This window comes from Rattus rattus, chromosome 10, assembly GCF_011064425.1.
Source record: "Rattus rattus isolate New Zealand chromosome 10, Rrattus_CSIRO_v1, whole genome shotgun sequence".
In the NCBI taxonomy this organism is placed as follows: domain Eukaryota; kingdom Metazoa; phylum Chordata; class Mammalia; order Rodentia; family Muridae; genus Rattus; species Rattus rattus.
In genome coordinates this window covers 7,604,163-7,618,309 of record NC_046163.1, presented here as the reverse complement: position 1 = coordinate 7,618,309, position 14,147 = coordinate 7,604,163, and the positions used below count along the sequence as shown (strand labels likewise).

Below are 14,147 nucleotides of genomic sequence, written 5' to 3'. Positions count from 1 at the left end.
GACGCTAAATGGATGACCTAGAAGTGGGAGAGTTCAAATACCAGCACTCTAAAACAGTGTAGTGTCTTGAGAAAACTCCCAGCCCTTTTATATTCTCTATACTTCAGTGAAGCGAAAAGAACCGACTAGAACCTTGAGATTTTATTCTCAACTCCAAATTATTCAAAACTTTCTTCTTACTCATCTGGACAAGGAGGTTGCACGGTAACCTCTCAAAAACTACAATTCCCACAAAACGCTACCGGAAGCAAAATGAACAAATAGAGGTCGCAAAGCATCTTGGGAACTGTAGTCGCAGGAGCTAAAGTGCTCGGTAGCTCTGCCTCCACCACTGAGACCGGAGAAACCAGGTGTTCAGCCTGGAACCCGTTATCGCTAAAGGGGCGGAGCCACATCCTTAAAGCCTTCCTCTCGTCTCCCCCATATGAACGACAAAATTGTCCTTTCATCCTTAAAGAGCTCTACAATCATTTCCTGAAGAAATATAGTTGTCTTCCATATCTCCACTGACTAAAATTGCCCGGAACTTGCCCACCTCAGGCTCCTACTCGTGGGAAAAGGTGGCTCTTTCACAAGTGGGCAAAATGGCTGTCCTCCTAGCTTTATCATTGGTTGTCTCTTGCGTCCTTCAAGTACAACAACTTGCCAGGGATTGGTTCTTTTTCTTCTATGGGTGGAGATAGACTTAGTCCCGTTCTCCCGCTGCCCGCAGTGATAATGGGGTGGAGCGAAAGTGGGTTTTCAGACGATGATTGGATCATCCGTATGTCACTCAGTGTTGATCTAGCGTATGAGGTAGGCTGCTTTTCGTCAACGCGACGGAGAGGCGGGGCTAGTGCGTGGTGGGAAGGGGCGGGATTCTGCCGCCGCGGCTGCCGCTGGAGCCGGTGTCCGGGCTGGTGATGGGGTTAATTCCCTTCCGTGAGACTCTTCCTTGCAACCAGCCGGCCCCGCCGTCGCCCCGCTGCGCCGCGCTCCCGCCACCTCCTCCTGCTCCTTCTCCTCAGTAACGCGGGTAAGAGATGCGGTCCCCTCCCCCGCGGCGCCCCGGGAATAACGCGCCCGCTCCCCTCCCCCGCCCGCCGACCGGTAGCGCTAACGGAGCGGGAGAGTGAGGCAGGCAGGGAGCTAAGCGCTGAGGAGACGGCGTTCCTCCCCTCCCGCCCGCCAGGGGCCGTCGGGTTCTGAGACGAGCCCTCCGGTCGCCTCCATCGCGCGGTGCCCGCCGCTTCGCTGGGGGCCATGTGCAGCGCCAACCCCTTGAGGCCTAGCGGGGGAGCTGGGGACAGGTTCCCCGAGCGTCCCTGCTGCAGCTGCTGCTCTTGCGAGCCCTGGAGATCCGGGGAGGACGGAGGGGAAAAGCAGCCATAGTCAGGCCAGGCTGGAGCAGGGGCCGTTCGCGGAACTGTTCTCCCCGGCCTGGCGCAGATGCCCGGGGCTGATAGACCCGCTCCGGGGAATTGTCACACACACCAAAAGGGAAACAGCACGTCGTGCCTGTACTGCTAGCAAGAAAACAGTGGGGAAATTAGCAAGAAAGTTGAATGACTGTCACAGCCTTGGTCGCTGATGGGTCCCTATGGGGACGTTATGGTGTTGTTAATCCCCCTCCCCCTTTCCATCCCTGTTTGTTAGAAGTTTTCTCTTCTTGTGGTTGTTATCTGCAGGAGATTGTCACTGTTGTCTGAAATTGCCTTTATAGAGAAACCAAATTGGGTCCGGTTGTTGTGACTTCTGTGAATTGGGTCCCGAGAGAGCAAGTCTCCTAAACTAGTTAGAGGTGAAGGGGTAGCTCCCAAGACATAAGATACATCTCTGAAGAAGATAAAAAGAATTTCTAGCATGAATGAATACGCACAAACACATATTCCACCACCACCCCCCTAAGGTTATGGTTTGCCCAGGTCAAGTTAAAGAATCCCATTCTATCCTCCCCTTTATTTTGGATTCGCTCCTCAGACAGGGTCACTCTGCATAGCCCTGGCTGTCCTGGTACTCACTAGAAAAGGCTGGCTTTGAGCTCACAGAGATTCACCTGTCTCTGTCTGCCTTCCAAATGCTGGGATCCAAAAGGTGTGGGCCACCACTGACCAGCTAAAAACAACACCCTTAAAATTAAATGCCATTGATTCCAAGAACATTGAGTCATGAAAAGCTGAACTCAACGTGGAGGACCCTTTCTTATAATACTTGAATGAGGAAGGTTCATGTAGCCACACATTTAACTGAAGAAATATCATTCTCTTGAGATTTTGCATCTTTAGCTATTTTTTGGGATTTTTCTTATAATTGCATCAGATTTTGATAGTGTGCCTGGCAAGTTCCACTTTGCTTTTCAACCTAGGAGAATATGACTAATGGACTCTACAGCCTATACTAGTCATGGCTACAGACCACCCCATTTCTAAGATTTACTTGTTCTTGAGTAAGCATTGGTTCTGAAGAAGCAATCAGCACTGTGACTGATAGACTATTTCTTCAGGGTCACAGAAGTACCTTAGGAATCTGCCATGTTCGTAAAACAATGCAAGTAGATACAGAAGTAAAATAGATCCGTTCATTTGGATTAAGAAGGAATCTGGTTATGTATTGATAATTTTTTTAATGTAGTACATAGCTTTGGAGGATTAGTTCCCTCAGCTCCTCCATTAAGTTCCCATAACATACATTCCCTAGCATATTTCCCCAAACTTGATAATTAATTGGTAATTTATGCAATGATATTTTTAGGTCTCATGAATTCTTTGCAGGGAAGGCCTGATGAAAATACAGGAGACTACATTCTTTGACTAGTGGTGGGATCATTTTATGAGGCTAATCTAACTTAACCTAACCTCAGTTAAGTTTCCCCATCTGTATAATGGGGAGGATAATGCTTAATCTATGGAGTTATAAATAGAATATTTAAAGCTCCTAAGATTGTGTCTTACATATATTTGTTACATTAAATATTTATCTTTGTTTTCTCATTTTCATATTTAGAGAATGAATTTGCTCTTCATAGGCACAGAATATTGTTGCATCCTCAAACCTCTTCTGCTGTTGAGTATTGTAGGAGTGTTAATGTACACAATAGCTTAAAACAGTAGCTCATAGATATGTTGTTTGTTTTAGTACATTTACTGGGTTGCGGGGTACAGAACAGAAGTACCATGATATATTTTAGGGGGGTGGAGGACAGTGGTACAATTAGCAGAAATCAGTTCTCCTTCTAGTGTATTGGTCTCCGGGATTGAGTTCAGGTGGTCTGATTTAAAGGCCAAGTGCCTTATGCACTAAGCCATCTTGCTAGCCTCTAGCCATTCTTTTTGTAAGCAGACAATATATCCTAAATTGGTCATTGGGTGCCAAAGAGAATTTCCTTTTGTTTAAGGTTTCTGCTTTTGGAACATATTTCAAATAGATTACCCATTTAAAATATGTACTTTGTGTTGTAGTAGTAAACTGTTACAGTATTGTCTCACTTTACTTTGTTAATATGTTTCAAGATCTAGGTTACAGTTGCTATTGAACTCATTTTGCTACCAAAGAAAGCAATTGACTGTGATACAAAGTTAAGATTGAGAAAGTTATTTTACCAGACTGTTAGTTACCAGACTGTTGCTTTGCACTCTTCAGGTTCCTTGGTTTATTTCTGCTTTGTTTTTTGTCCTCAATGCTAGGGATTGAACCTTTCACCTCACACTGCTAGCAAGTATTCGGACATTAAGTTAAGTCCTTGCTCTTTAGTTTCTACTCCATTGTTTAGCAGTCCTTGGTTGTTTCTTTTCTTTGAAATAACATTTTCCTCTCTGTTCCCAAGCATTTTTGAAAGTATAGTTTTCACACATGAAGGTGTCCTTGGAGTTGGTGCTGTTGAGCCAATTTAAGATTAGTATGCCAACAGTTGTGTTATGAAGTGTCGCTGGTAACGTCCAAGGTTGACAGCACCTGCACAGTCACAGGCACTAAGTTATTGTGCTCTCTGCATTTGGGTGCTTCTCTAAGGGGACTTACCAAGTAATTAAAGAGATTTCCCTTTGAACTGATGTTTTAAAATATCCAGCTATAACCATTTGGATTAATATTAAGGTGTCATTCTTATAAGTAAGGAAGTGTAGTAAGAGTTGATTATGCTAAAGACTAGTGAATCTATAATAATCTGTTTCTATTTGGAGCAGAAAACTTCCCTATTAATACTTCCCATGATCTGTTGTAAAAATGTCCAGCACTTATATGTCATAGAGGTGTGTTTACACGTGGAAATGAACATTTCAGATTGCTCTTGTTGCAAACCACAGGACCAATCCTCCATTTCTGTAGTCACTCTTGCCTATAGGCAGATAATTTATTTATGGTTTTAGGTAACTAAATTGATATGCAGGTGAAAGAAAAGGAAATTTATTAGTTTTTTCCCCCATATAATACTAAACGTAAAAAAATTTAAATTGCTTTGTACTTAATCTTTGGGGCTCACTGTCATCTTTATGTATGTAATAATACATGTACCATGCATCAAATAACACAATAAAATTTCTATCAAATTAACTTTGGTCCTCATAGAAGGGCCTGATTAGATTAAGTTAAACAAATTGCTTGTATCTGGTGTTAGCCTACATGTGAATATATATACTCCCCACAATGCAGTTTAGTCAGTCACTGGTGGACAAGTGAAGTAAGATGTAATCATGCTCAGAGCTCGTTCTCTGCCTGAGCTCCCCTGCAGTTTGCTTTATTTCCAGGTTTCGTTCTTTACTGTTGTGCTGCTCACCCATTCTTAGTGTTCACGCGGACATTAAAGTGAACATTTTCCTTTAGAGTTCTATCGTTCTTTGCTCTATCAGTGCCTTTATGCCTTTTTGGAGGTTTGGGGGAAGATGTTTCATGACAGGGTTTCTCTGTGTAGCCCATGCTGTCCTGGAACTCTTTGTTCCAAACTTGGCCTCAAACTTTAGAGATCCACTTGTCTCTGCCTCCTGGGTGCTGGGTTTAAAAACATGGACCATGCTTGGCAGTTTATGCCTTTTTAGAAGTTATTTCTTATTATGTATATGGATGTTTTGCCTGCGTGTATGTCTGTACACCTCTTGTATGTCTAGTCACCTCAGGTCAGAAAACGGTATAGGATCTTCTAGAACTGATGTTATAGACTGTTGTGAGCTGCCACGTCGGTGCAGGGAATTGAACCTGGGTTCTCTGGAGCTCCTAAGCTGTCTTTCCAGCCCTTGTGACTCTTTCAATTTTTATCTGTAAACTCACTTCTCTAGGCAAGCTATACATTTTTTGAATCTCTTATTCTATAAATAGTAGATCACTTAGCATTTTTAATGGTAGTTCTTTGGTCTTCTCCATTTATGTCATCCACAACTTGCTGTAATTTCCTTCTAAAAGAAATTAAATAGAAGAATTGTTTGTTTGCATTTCTGACTTTGAGAGGTGTAATCTGGTGGCAAGGAAAGGTCTGCCATTAGACTTAAGCCAGTTTTAGTTTAGTAAGTGACAGATTGAAACTGCCTTTGTAGTTGTGCAGTTAGCTTTACTAACCTATCTTCTACATGAAAGCGTTCCTTAACTACTCTAATGTGTCACCTTGCAATTTGAGGTACAACTTTAATCAACTGCAGATCCCTCTTGATGCATTGGTCATTATACTAAGGGATGATCTAGAATATAACAATAAAATGAAAAGTTTAATGTGAAAATAAAATTTTCTCCATGTATGCAAAAGTAATCGCTTAAGTAGTGTTAGACTTTCTTTTTTTAAATCTTGAGAAAAGAATTTCCACATTATGGAATTACTGTTTAAAATAAGTAATTTGGTTGTTGTTTTCTGGATATGACCCCAATGCCCCTGACTAAGTTAAACTGTGATGTGTCCATACCATCTGTGTATGGAATACTATGCAGTGATAAAGGGTCCCAAGCCATGGCCATAGCAATAGCTTGGGCAGACCTTGAAGAAAATATGATAACGTAAAAAGCAAGAGTCTTAAGCAGTTACATACCATAGGGTGGGAAGCAGAATGGTAACCTGGGAGATGGGGTGGTGACAATGCCACTCTGTATCTTGATTGTGGTGGTTGTTTGTTACATAAACCTATATGTTTAGTAAAATTGTACATGACTACATACTCTAAAGTCTTAAGTATGGTTTGGTTTGGTTTTTTGATTTGGAGTTGTTTGGAAACAGCGTTCTACCACGTGGCCCTTGGCTGGCCTGCAACTCACTATGTAGAGTTGGGTGGGGGGTAGGAGGTGTGAGACAGGGTTTCTCTGTGTAGCCCTGGCTGTCCTGGAACTTTTTTTGCAGACCAGGCTGACCTCGAACTCAAAGACCCACCTACCTCTGCCTTCCTGAGTATTGGGATTAAAGACCTGCACATCTACTGCCCAGCTCTGAGTGAGGTTTTAAAGTAAATAAGAAGCAATGTCTTAGCTTTAATAGTAAAAGATACACCTGTAATGGCAATAGAAGAAGCTACATGAATGGTAGTTTTAGATTTTGCTGTACTATTTTTTCAGTTTCCTGTGAACCTATAGTTATTTAAAAGTAAAACATATTGATATGTTCTCATAATTTTACAGGCAAAGATGTTTTTAAACACATGTCAACTAAGTTTTTCTCATGTTTTGTATATTTCATTGCAAAATTTTCTTATTGTGTTAATGCTATCTGAGCATAGCAGACTCTGAGGGCAAACAGATCCAGGGTGTTCTGATATCACATTGTATGCATCGTAGAAACACTTACATCAAGCAGATCTAAGATGTTCTGTTTTCATGTTGTATGCATAGTAGATGCGATAAAGCCCAAGCCATCACTTTGGATGACTTGTCTCCCTGAGTGCCAGTTTCTTCTTTTTTCCTACCCTCCTGCCTGCCTTCCTTCCTCTCCTCCTTCCTTCCTTCCTCCATCCCCTCCTCCCTTTCTTTGTTCATTACATTACAGCTTTTGTTTTCCAACTCTTCATACAAAAAAGAATCTATGTGTCAGTCATCAATACTGTTCTTTGGTGGGTTACTGAAATGTGATTTTGTCAAGAGGCTATTCATTAAGTAATAAAATATTTTATTTACCTCTTTTAAGATAGGAACTTGTCATCATTTTTGTAACTAGGTTTATTCAGCTTTTTAAAAATGTATCTACTAGCCAGATTGTGGTCACCCCTTTAATCCCAGCACTCAGGAGGCACAGGCAGGCAGATCTTTAAATTCAAGGCCAAGTGTGGTATAAGCAGCCAGTTCCAGGACAGCCAGGGATACACTGAAAACCTGTCTCCAAAAAGAAAAAAAGATTTACTTTAAAAATTTTATGTGAAAAAAATATGTGAATATGTTGTGTACTTACATGAATTTATATGTACCAAGTATGTGCAATAGCCTGTGGCACCAAGAGAGGGCATTGGATCTTGAGGAAATGGAATTACAGGTGGTTGTAAGCCACCATGTGGGTGCTGTGCTGGGGACTGAACCTATGTCCTCTGCAAGGGTAAATGGACCTCTTAACTGCTCAGCCATCTCTGTACTCTCATAGCTATTTTTTGTTTCAACGAATTTTATTCAAGAGTTTTGGGTGGGTATAGGAAGGGGAGGTGTTGGGAGGAGGGGTTGTTGAACTGTCTCAGTACTGTGGTTGGAAATTTGTTGATCAAAAGTGAGGACATCAGCACCATGTAAGTTTTGAAATTAAAATGCTAAAACTGTTTAAATGTGTTGAAGGAGGGGGTTGTTTTCCCCATCCCATGTCTATTTTGTTACCATATATCATTTAATCGGTAATGATTTTGTAAAGTATTCAGCTTGGATTTTCATCAGGATTATATTAAAGCATAGGCCAATTTGGATAATACTGCCATCTTAACATTATTAAATAAAGTATATTTATATATTTAAAGAATGATATGCTTATGTGTTTATATAATATTTCATTTTATATGAAAAATAACTTTTAAAAATTGGCATTGGTCTTGTTTTTGCCTAAGTTCTACTCTGGGATTTTCCCTGCTAGGATATGTGGTTTTGATTAAAATGTAAATGATATTTGAGTCTGCAGAATGTGGCTCAGAGGTAAAGCCTTTGTCTGATAGGAGTAAGTCCTCTGGTTTTTAATCCTGGCAGAACTCATACATAAACACAAACACTAAAGAGCACAGTTTAGTGATGCAAATAGATGAGGAAGAACCGGATGGATCTTTTGAAAGGATCTTGGTGACCCCTTAGTGACTTTCAGACTAAACTATGAGAAGTACTTATCCAGTGGAAATCTTAAGTCCTGGTTCAAAGAATCTGCTGCCATTAAGGAACTAGAGTTATGATTTCGAGCAAGCTACAGTCAGTCTGTAAACTTGGGAGTACCAAGGCTTGAGTCGAATTCTCATAGCTTTCTGTTACACTAGTCTTTTTGGTTTGGCAGAGTTTTAGAGAATTGGTTTGTTTTAAGATTTATTTTTATTTATGTGTTTGTGTCTGTCACAAACCCATATGTGTGGGTTCCTGCAGAGGCCAAAAGAGGGTAGGAGATGCCTGGGGCTGGAGTTACAGCAGTTGTCTTTTTGATACTTGATGAGAATGGTGAGAAGCAAGTATGGTTAAAGTAGTGTTACTCTTAAATTTGTTTTTAGACAAGGTTTTACAGTTGTCTCAAGTTGGTGTTTTTTGTCTCCACCTCCCAACTGTGCTACTGTGACTAATTTTTTTTGTTATTTGGTTTAGTTTTCTTCCCAGATAGGATTTCTCTGTGTACTGGCTGTCCTAGAATTCTCTCTGTAGATCAGATTGGTCTTGAACTCAGAGATCCTCTTGCCACTGCCTCCTGAGTGCTAGGATTAAAGGTGTGTACCACCCTCCCATCCCCCACCTCCCAGCCATGTGGCTAATTTTATTAACTGTTCTCTTATCAAAAAAAAAAAAAAAAAAAAAGTGAATAAATAGAAGTAAGATGGGGAGGAAGTGATTACTCAAAAATGGAGTGAAATAAAGGCCTCTCTCAACTACATAAAATCTTCTGTTTGCTATTGACAAACAAAGGAACCTGTACAAATTCTATTTTAATTAGAAGATGGTGATTTGTCCTCTATTTCCCTTGCTAAAATAAAGTTACACATAAATGGCTTTATATTTTTAGGGAGTTCATAAATACTGAACCAGATAATATACAAATTATGAAAATGAATTCCTAGTCAAGAGATCACTAACATTCCATTACTATTTTAACTGAGTTTATATGGAAGGTTAAAATGACACTATTCTCAAACAGGGCATGATGGACACATTTGACATTCAGTTTATATTTATTGGAAATGTAGTGTGTCCTGTACTATTTATATACAAGAGAGACCTGCCACCTTTGGCCTCGTGGTTTAGTGAGACTAATTTTATAGATGTATACACACTTCATAATGTCAGGAAGAAATTGTTACAATTGGGGGAAAGATTGAGAGATAACTAAGGGACTTTAGGACCAAAGCAGACAGGAAAGAAATCTCTTGACTTCAGACAGAATGGGCCATGAGACAAATAAATGAATAGTATTCTGAGGCCTTATCGTGGGAGAAACAGAATTGCTGGGGGCGAGTATGAAAATATATTTATGGAGTTGAGAAATGCTTCAGGTCTTTTCTCTCCCTACATCAAGGATTCCCTGCTTCTCACTAACCAAAAGATGTCTTAGATAGTTATAGTATTCCTGTGTTTAAATAAATGATAAACCTGTTGGTGACGTCTTATAGCAATAGATTCATCATCTATTTAAATGCAGACAGTCACTCTAGCCCTTTTGAGCTTAGTCTAATGGATAACTGGGTAACTTTCAAAGTCTACTTTTTGGGGCTGGAGAGATGGCTCATCAGTTAAGAGCACTGACTGCTCTTCCAGAGGTCCTGAGTTCAATTCTCAGCAACCACATGGTGGCTCACAACCATCTGTAACGGGATCTGCTTGCTGTGTCTGAAGGCAGCTACAGAGTACTGAAATACATACAATAAATAATTTTTTTAAAAAGTCTACTTTTTCTTCTTCCAGAGATTATGAATAGAAACAAAAATGTATAGCTCTCTATGGCTTTAGAGAAGGAATGTGCAGATTGTACATAGAAATCAGGCAGATAATCACTTAGTCTTTGCTTGTACTATTCTAGTGACAGAAACACATGCCTGGGGACCTTTTGTCTTTACCTTTTATTTCTTTTTTGGTTTTGGGATGTTTGTTTGTTTCCTTTTCTGACTATTTTCTTTATATTTCAAATGTTAGCTCCTTTACCGGTTTCCCCTCCGGAAATTCTCCATCCCATCCCCCCACCCCCTGCCTCCATGAGGGTGCTCACCCACCCACCCACCACTCCCTCCCACCTCCCCACCCTGGCATTTCCCAACACTGGGTCATTAAGCCTTCACAGGAAGAAGGACCTCTCCTCCCATTGATACCCAACAAGGCCATCCTCTGCTACACATGCAGCTAGAGCCATAGGTTCCTCCATTTGTACTCTTTGGTTAGTATTTTAGTCCCTGGGAGCTCTGGGGTGTCTGGTTAGTTGACGTTGTTCTTACTATGGAGTTGCAAACCCCCTCAGTTACCTCAGTCCTTTCTCTAACTCCTCCATTGAGGACCCTTTTCTCAGTTTTGAGTGGTTGGCTGTGAGCATCCGCCTCTGTATTTGTCAGATTCTAGCAGAGCCTCTCAGGAGTAGTGTTTCCATGTGTATGTGGGCTTTCTGTTGTTTTTGTTTTTGAAGACCAGCCTTAATCCATGGTGGTCTGATAGGATGCTAGGGATTATTTCAGTCTTCTTGTATCTGTTGAAGCCTGTTTTGTGACCAATTATATTGTCAATTTTGGAGAAAGTACCATGAGGTGCTGAGAAGAAGGTATATTCTATGTTTTAGGATGAAATGTTCTATCAATACCTGTTAAATCCATTTGGTTCATAACTTCTGTTAGTTTCACTAAGTCTCTGTTTAGTTTCTGTTTCCATGATCTGTCCATTGATGAGAGTGGGGTGTTGAAGTTTCCTACTATTATTGTGTGAGGTGCTTTGTGTGCTTTGAGCTTTAGTAAAGTTTGTTTTATGAATGTGGGTGCCCTTACATTTAGAGCATAGATGTTCAGAATTGAAAGTTCATCTTGGTAGATTTTTTTCTTTGATGAGTATAAAGTGTCCTTCCTTGTCTTTTTGATAACTTTTGGTTGAAAGTCGATGTTAGAATGACTACTCCAGCATGTTTCTTGGGACCATTTGCTTGGAAAACTTTTTTCTAGCCTTTTACTCTGAGGTAGTATCTGTCTTTGTCACTGAGGTGTGTTTCCTGTATGCAGCAAAATGCTGGGTCCTCTTTACTTATCCAGTCTGTTACTCAATGTCTTTTTATTTGAGAATGGGGCCCATTGATGTTAAGAGATATTAAGAAAAAGTGATTGTTGCTTTCTGTTATTTTTGTTGTTAGAGGTAGAATTATGTTTTCTCTCTTCTTTTGGTTTGTTGCAAGAAGATTACTTTCTTGCTTTTTCTAGGGTGTAGTTTCCCTCCTTGTGTTGGAGTTTTCCATCTATTATCCTTTGTAGAGCTGGATTTGTGTGAAGATACTGTGTAAATTTGGTTTTGTCATGAAATATTTTGGTTTCTCCATCTATGTTAGTTGACAGTTTTGCTGGGTATAGTAGCCTGGGCTAGCATTTGTGTTCTCTTAGGGTCTGTATGACATCTGCCCAGGATCTTTTTGGCTTTTAGAGTCTCTGGTGAGAAGTCTGGTATAATTCTAATAAGTCTACCTTTACATGTTACTTGATCTTTTTTTCCCTTACTGCTTTTAATACTCTTTGTTTTGTGCATTTGGTGTTTTGATTATTATGTGATGGAAAGAGTTTCTTTTCTGGTCCAATCTATTTGGAGTTCTGTAGGCTTCTTGTATGTTTATGGACATCTCTTTCTTAAGGTTAGAGAAATTTTCTTCTATAATTTTGTTGAAGATATTTACTGGCCCTTTAAGTTGGGGATTTTCACTCTCTTTTATACCTAGTATCCTTAGGTTTGGTATTTTCATTGTGTCCTGTATTTCCTGGATGTTTTGACTTAGGAGTCTTTTGCATTTTGCATTTTCTTTGACTTTGTGTCAATGTTTCCTATGGTATCTTCTGCACCTGAGATTCTGTCTTCAATCTCTTGTTGGTGACGCTTGCATCGATGATTCCTGAGCTCTTTCCTAGGTTTTCTATCTCCAGCATTGTCTTCCTTTGTGATTTATTTATTGTTTCATTTCCATTTTTAGATCTTGGATGATTTTGTTCAATTCCTTCACTTGTTTTGTTGTTTTTCCTGTAATTCTTAAAAGGATTTTTGTGTTCCTCTTTAAGGGCTTCTAGTTATTTACCTTTGTTGCCCTGTATTTCTTTAAGGGAGTTATTTATGTTCTTCCCAAAAGTCCTCTATCATCATCATGAGATATAGTTTTAAGTCCAGTTCTTGCTTTTCCGGTGTCATGGGGGTATCTAGGACTTGCTGTAGTGGGAGAACTGGGTTCTGATGGTGCCAAGTAGCCTTGGTTTCTATTGCTTCTGTTCTTGGGTTTGCCTCTTGCCATCTGGTTATCTCTGTTGCTATGTGCCCTGCCTGTCCCTGACTTGAGGCTGTCCCTCCTGTGATCCTGGTTGTGTCAGAATTCCTCAGAGTCCAGCAGTCTCAGTGATCCTATGATTCTGGGATCCTGGGATCCTGGTTGTGTCTGAACTCCTGGGAGTTGACCTTCCTTTGTGATTCTGGGATCCTGTGATCCCGGGCATTTCAGAACACCTCTGATCCTGGATGTGTTAGAGCACCTGAGAATCAGGCTTCCTCTGGGTGTTATGGGAGTGGGTGCAGAGTCAGCACCCAAGGTCTTCTAGGATACTGGTTCAAACTGGAAGGAACTGGTGCCACTGGCTAGGTGGGGGGAGGGGGGTTCCTGCATCCTTGGATCCCCAGGGTCCCAGTTACTACTGGTGTTGGGGCAGTTGTGGCCTTCTCACCTCTGATCCTGGGTGAGTTAGAGCACCTGGGAGTTGGGCTTCCTCTAAGTGTTGTTAACCTTTTATATCTTTACCTTTTTATTTCTTTTATTTCTTCCAATTATCCTGCCCTCCCTCCCCTTCTGACGTGTGTGTGTGTGTGTGTGTGTGTGTCTATGTCTCTGTCAGTCTCTATGTGTCAGTACACATGCATGTGTGTGTGCATGTGCACTAATATATAGTGCTAGAGATGGAACCCATTTTGAGATCCAGTCTAAGCATGCCTCTACCACTGAGGTACACCACTATACCCTTAGTGCTCACTTTTAATGTTAGGAGGGAAATGAATGAGCAGAGGGCAAGACTCTAACTGGTCCAGAAACTAATGAGGTATCAGAAAGGTGCACCATGGTCATTGTGACCTGCTCTTCTCTATAAGACACTACTGGAGAATACTGTGTGAATAGGGTGGGGACTTTACCTGCCTCATCTAAGGTTCACATCGAGCTTGCCTTAAGAAGAAAAAAGGAGGCTGGAGAGATGGTTCAGCCATTAAAGGCTAGGCCCACATTTAGAGGAGGTAAACATATCCTTCATAGAGTTAACTCCTGTTTGTATTTCCAGACTGCTTACCCTTCTTATCTTTACCTATTAGTATATGATATTTACTTCATGGCTTTTCGTAAATAGAATATACAGTTGCTATACACAGTTCTTGCAATGTGATGTGAGTGTATGTGCAAGATATGCACATAACTTGATTCACACAGAAATAAGAGCACAACCTTGAGAAGTAGGTGCTTTCCTTTAACCTTTATGGTAGGTTCTGCAAATCAAATTTGACTGTCAGGCCTGCTGAGCCATTCATTTCATTGGCCCTTACAAAGCTCTCAATTTACCTTACCACTGACCTGGTCAAGTAATTGGCAGTTAAGAGAATTGACTGAAGTGTTATAAGTGAGCTTCTATGTGCCACTCCATTTATTTGCCCAACACTCTAATTTTAGAAGTGTTTCCAGTCTTTTCTAATGTAATTTTTTTCTTGGTTAATGGGCATCTTGTGAAAAATCATGCAAAATGGTAATATTAAGATAAGAGATAATTGATACTTTTTGTTTAAAAGTTCCAGTAAGTTCAGACTCGGCTACAAATTAAATTGTTTCCGTCGTTAAAGATGAATCTCTGCTCTGGTCC

The 14,147-nt window shown here is 40.6% G+C and overlaps 1 protein-coding gene across 1 annotated transcript in view; it reads left to right on the top strand.

Moving 5' to 3' along the window:
- The first annotated feature begins 823 nt into the window (after positions 1 to 823).
- Positions 824 to 14,147, top strand: part of R3hdm1 (R3H domain containing 1) — a 141,380-nt gene continuing 128,056 nt past the window's right edge. The window contains exon 1 of the mRNA XM_032914913.1: positions 824 to 1,015. The gene's annotated coding sequence lies outside the window, so the exon portion shown is untranslated. The remainder of the gene's footprint in view (positions 1,016 to 14,147) is intronic.